The sequence below is a fragment of the Vombatus ursinus genome, unplaced genomic scaffold, assembly GCF_900497805.2.
Source record: "Vombatus ursinus unplaced genomic scaffold, bare-nosed wombat genome assembly UNPS02014781.1, whole genome shotgun sequence".
NCBI lineage: Eukaryota > Metazoa > Chordata > Mammalia > Diprotodontia > Vombatidae > Vombatus > Vombatus ursinus.
The window spans coordinates 8,745,727-8,750,840 of record NW_020954559.1 but is presented as its reverse complement, the minus strand read 5'-3'; the positions used below and the strand labels follow the sequence as shown (position 1 = coordinate 8,750,840).

At 37.0% G+C, this 5,114-nt stretch overlaps 1 pseudogene; it reads left to right on the top strand.

The window, feature by feature from the left end:
• Positions 1-907: 907 nt before the first annotated feature.
• On the top strand, positions 908-3,591 carry LOC114046148 (annotated as a pseudogene).
• Positions 3,592-5,114: the final 1,523 nt, after the last annotated feature.

Genomic DNA, 5,114 nt, shown 5'->3' with positions numbered 1-5,114 from the left:
ACATGTCATTGCTAAAATTAAGAGCTTCCAGAATGAAACAGTGCCCCACCCCCCACTAAAAATTTGCAAGAAGCTGCAAATAATTCAAATATCAAGAAGCCATAATCAGGATTACACAAGATTTAGAATTTATCAATATAAAGGAACAGAGAACATGGAATAAGATATTCCAAAAAGCAAAAGATAAAGTTCTACAACAAAGTATAAGTTGCCCAGCAAAATTGAATATGATACTACAAGGGGGGAAATATATTTTCAATAGAGGAATTTCAAACGTTCCTGATAGAAAAGAACTTTGAAATACAAATCTGGGAGTCAAGAGCAAAATAACAAGGTAAATGCAAGTAAACAACCAAAATGTCTTTATAAAGATCAAATGTTTACATTCTACTTGGGCATAAAAGAGATGTTATTAAGGTTCTTCCAGTATCCTAAAGTTACAAAGACCATAAAATTAATCAATTAAAACAGAAGACTTATAAAAGTTTTGCTATGTATTGAAAAACGCTACAAGAAAAGTGAGAAGAGAAGAAAGTGAGGCTATAATATGGGCAGATGAGAGGAAAGATGGGGGACTTAGGTACACACATAATTGGATTGTTCAAGGATAACCAAATACAAACGTAGATAGTGTGGAAGGCAGCACTTGAACATAATTTTCATCTTACATGTACACTCATACACATACACACTACATTTGGTATAGTTATACATTCAACCCAACAGGGATATAGATGGTAGAGGAAGAGGAGAAAAGGATTAGATTTGGAGAGGGATTAGTCATAAACAGAACAAAATTTCATCTTTGAAAGAGCTTAAATAAAGAGGTTAGCAAGAAAAAAAAGAAAATGTAATAACTTGAAATAAATTGGCAATAAGAGATAAAGAAGAAAAGGTATGAGATAGCATGAAGGTAAATAAACAATTATGCATCATGACTGTGAATGTAAATAGGATGAACTAACCCATAAAACAGAAGAGGTTAGCAGAATGTATTATCAAGCAAAATTCAACGATATGCTGTTTCTCCCTAAAAAAGTACTTGAAGCGTAAAGACACATACAACTGAACATAAAAAAGTAGGAGTATAAATTATGATTTTAGACAAGACAATAGCAAAAATAGGCTTAATTAAAATAAAGAGGGAAACTACATTTTGCTGAAAAGTAACAGAAAATTAATTTATTTAAATACTTAACATATATGTAACCAAGGTATGCCTTCTAATACATATAAAGGAAGTATTGGATTCTAGAGAAAACACCAAGTTAATTACAAGAAGAAATAACAAATAAAACTGTAATAGTTATTTAGTAATTTAAAAAGTTTCTAAAGGAAAAAAATAAATTAATTTCAAGGTGAAATAGTAAATTGTATAAGTGGGAGGGCTCAACTTACCACTGTCAATTTTCAATAAATCTAAAAAAAAAGAAAGAAATTAAATACCTGATAGAATTTTTGAAACATTAGATATGATAGATCACTGATGACTTTTTAGCAGAAATAGTAAGGAGCATGTATATTTCTCAGCTGTGTGTGGCACCTTAATAAAAAAACTGATCATGTTTTAAGACATAAAAATCTCACAAATAAGCCTTCTCCAGCCACAAACCAGAGTAGTGACCTTAGTCCCTCCAGGGGCCATCGCAGCCATATTCCCCACACTGTTCAAGATCCTGTTCTTTTCCCCAAAATAGAGACCATAGTTCAATGCTACCCGTTCTTGTAGAGAGTACCCCAAATCTTTCTCCAGAAGGCTGGCAAATCTCCTCTTTCTACACCCAGAATTGCCCCCAAAATGATGGAAATTGGATCCAAACCTGCTTCTCTGGCTATGACCACTTCATCAACTCATTTCCAGCATATAAAAGAAACACCTCCAGCCAATGAGAAAGACAAAACTTTCAAAACTGGTCCAGCATGCTGATGCTTCTCAGCAGATCACTGGTGGATGCCAGCTTCCCTCTGGCCATCCAACCTCTGCCACAGGCTAGGTAACTGCTAGTAAATGCCCCTTCCTAGCATCTCAGATGAACCAAGGAACCAGCAACATCTTCTGGAAGGCCAGTTTAGGGCTTCAAGAGGATGTGCTGGAAATGCGGGCTGTAAGGAAAGAAGTTGCTCGAACTCCAATTAATCCCACTGTGATTAATCTCCAGACCGGTAGAGAAGACCCGAATGATTTGCTAAAGAATTTTCAGGATCTCATGCAAAAGCGAAGACTGGAAAGGGTATCCCATCTCCTTCAGTACAACTTGCCAAAATCTGTTTCCACTTTTCAGTATGATCGTTTCTTTGAGGAAAAAAAATTGATGAGGAAAAAAGTGATCATACTTATCAAAGTGTTTACAACCGTGAACCGGAAGGCACACATATTCCCAATGGCAGATGACTACATGGATTCTCTTGTTATTAAAAAGCAGGTGTCTGCCTGGGATAGCAACGACTACCTAGGGATGAGTCATCATCCGCAATGTGTCGGGCAGTCATGGAAACATTAAAACAACATGGTGCTGGAGCAAGTGGTACTAGAAATATTTCTGGAAATAGTAAGTTTAATGTTGATCTGGAACGAGAATTCTCTGACCTCCCCTGAAAAGATGCAGCATTACTGTTTTCATCCTGCTTTGTTGCTAATGACTCCACCTTCTTCACTTTGGCCAAGATGATGTCAGGCTGTGAAATTTATTCTGATTCTAGGAATCATGCCTCCATGATACAAGGAATTGTAATAGCAGAGTGCCAAAGTATATATTTCACCATAATTACATAAGCCACCCATCAGTCCCTAAAATTGTTGCATATGAAACTGTTCATTCAAGGGATGGAGCAGTATGTCCAGGGGAAGAACTGTGTGATGTGGCCCATGAATATGGACCAATTGCTTTTGTGGATGAAGTCCATGACCTGGAATTATATGGTGTTCGAAGAGGTGGGATAGGTGATCGAGATGGAATCATGCACAAAACTGCCATCATTTCTGGAACCCTTGGCAAAGCCTTTCGTTGTGTCGGGGGCTGCATCGCCAATGCACGTTCTTTAATAAACACCGTACGATCCTAAGTAGACTGGCTTATTTTCACAACCTCTCTCCTCTGCCCTCCTCCCCCACCACCATGCTTCTGGCTGTTGCCCTTGAATCAGTCTGCATCTTAAAGAGCTCTGAAGGTCGAGCCCTTCGCTGGCAGCCCCAGCTCAATGTCAAACTTATGAGACAGATGCTAATGGACGCCGGGCTCCCTGTGGTTCACTGCCCCAGTCACATCATTACAGTCCAGGTGGCAGATGCTGCTAAAAATACAGAGGTCTGTGATGAACTCATGAGCAAACATAATATCTACGTCCAAGCCATCAACTACCCCACGGTCCCCCGCGGAAAAGAGCTTCCACCATTGCGCTGACCCCTCACCACACTCCACAGATGATGAACTATTTCCTGGAGAACCTGCAGGATGCTTGGAATTTTTTCGGCCTGGATCTGAATCCTCACCCCTCGGCAGAGTGGAACAACACCTACAGTTTGAAGTCATGATTGCGAGAGAGAAGACTTAATTCCAGGGCATGAGCAAACTGGTTTCTGACAGTGCTTGAATCTGACCTCCATACCTCTACCTGATGTCACCCAGTCTCCTATCCATGTCATCTCTGTAGTCTTTATATATGAATTACCTTATTTTAATTTTAATCCATAGTAGAAATATAGTTCTGAAAATAAATTCCTATTAAAGCAAAAAAAATCTCACAATGCATAAAAGAAGTATGCTATACACTCATTGCTAACCGTAACATAATAAAATATATCAAAAAGTTGTTGAAAAATAATAAAATAAACTGAAAACTAAACTTAATCCTAAAGAATCAGTGGGTCAAAAAGTGAAATTAATTAATTTTTTAAAATATAAAATACTCAAATTAACAGAACAAGTAATACAGAATTTAAACAACCGTATTTCAGAAGAAGAAGCTGAACAAGTTATAATGAAATTCCAAAGGAAAAAAATACTCCAGAACAATATGGATTAACAAGTGCATTTTATTAAACATTCAAATAACAATTCCAATGTTATATAAACTGAAAAAAAATCACAAAAGAAAGCATCCTACCACATTCTTTCTAAGTCACAAATATGGTCTTGATGTCATTGCTGTCTTTTGTTTTCAAAGAGGACCAATGATATCACAGGGTGATGTCTTGACTCATGTATGAACTGATTTGAGTGAAGCAGAGTTGCAGAAAGTCTCACTCTCTCTTCCAGAGTAGTCAAAGTCCAGTGGCCAGACCAAAGTCAATGTGACTGGCAATGGTCCAGGATGCAGTAGATGACCTTGGTGTCTTAGATGTCCGACAAAGCTCTAAGTGTTCTGGAGCACCCTTTTCAACCACCTTCATGGATATTTGAACAAATTGTTCTCATCTGCCCATTCCACCATGGAAGTCTTCATATGCTTGGAATAGATGCTCCCCTAACTCACTGACAGATCCCATTGGTTACCCTCAACCTGGTTTAGCTCTTCTGCAAGATGGTTTACTGGGGTGTGGCTGCTATGCATGCTACAGCTTCTCAAAGCCACAGGTGGGAGTTGAGTGGCAGGTAGACAGCAAAGGTGGATAAGCAGTCCTGAAAAGGGCCCAGCAAGCTTTATACTAGAGGTGCTAGTCCTTCTTGACCATTCCATGTACTCCACGATATGTGGTACATGAACCAGGGAGAGTCAAAACAGAAAAAAAAACCCATAAACAAATATCTTTAATGAACATGGATGTAAATTTTTTAAATAAAATGTTAGCAAAGATAAAATAGAATTACAAATATTATACAATATGATCAGTTTGGATTTGTATCAATAATGTTGGGTTGCTTTAATATTAAGATGATGATATACTTAATTATTTATATTAGTAAAAATCAACAAAAGCACATGATTATATCAATAGATACAGAAAGTTTTTTGACAACATATAACATTTCTGTAAAATGTTACACATTATAGAAATAAATAGACCTTTCCTTAAAATCACAAATATATATCTAAATCTTAGATCTTAAAATCACAAATATATCTAAAATCAAGAGCTACCATTATGTGTAACATAAATAAACTACAATCCTTTC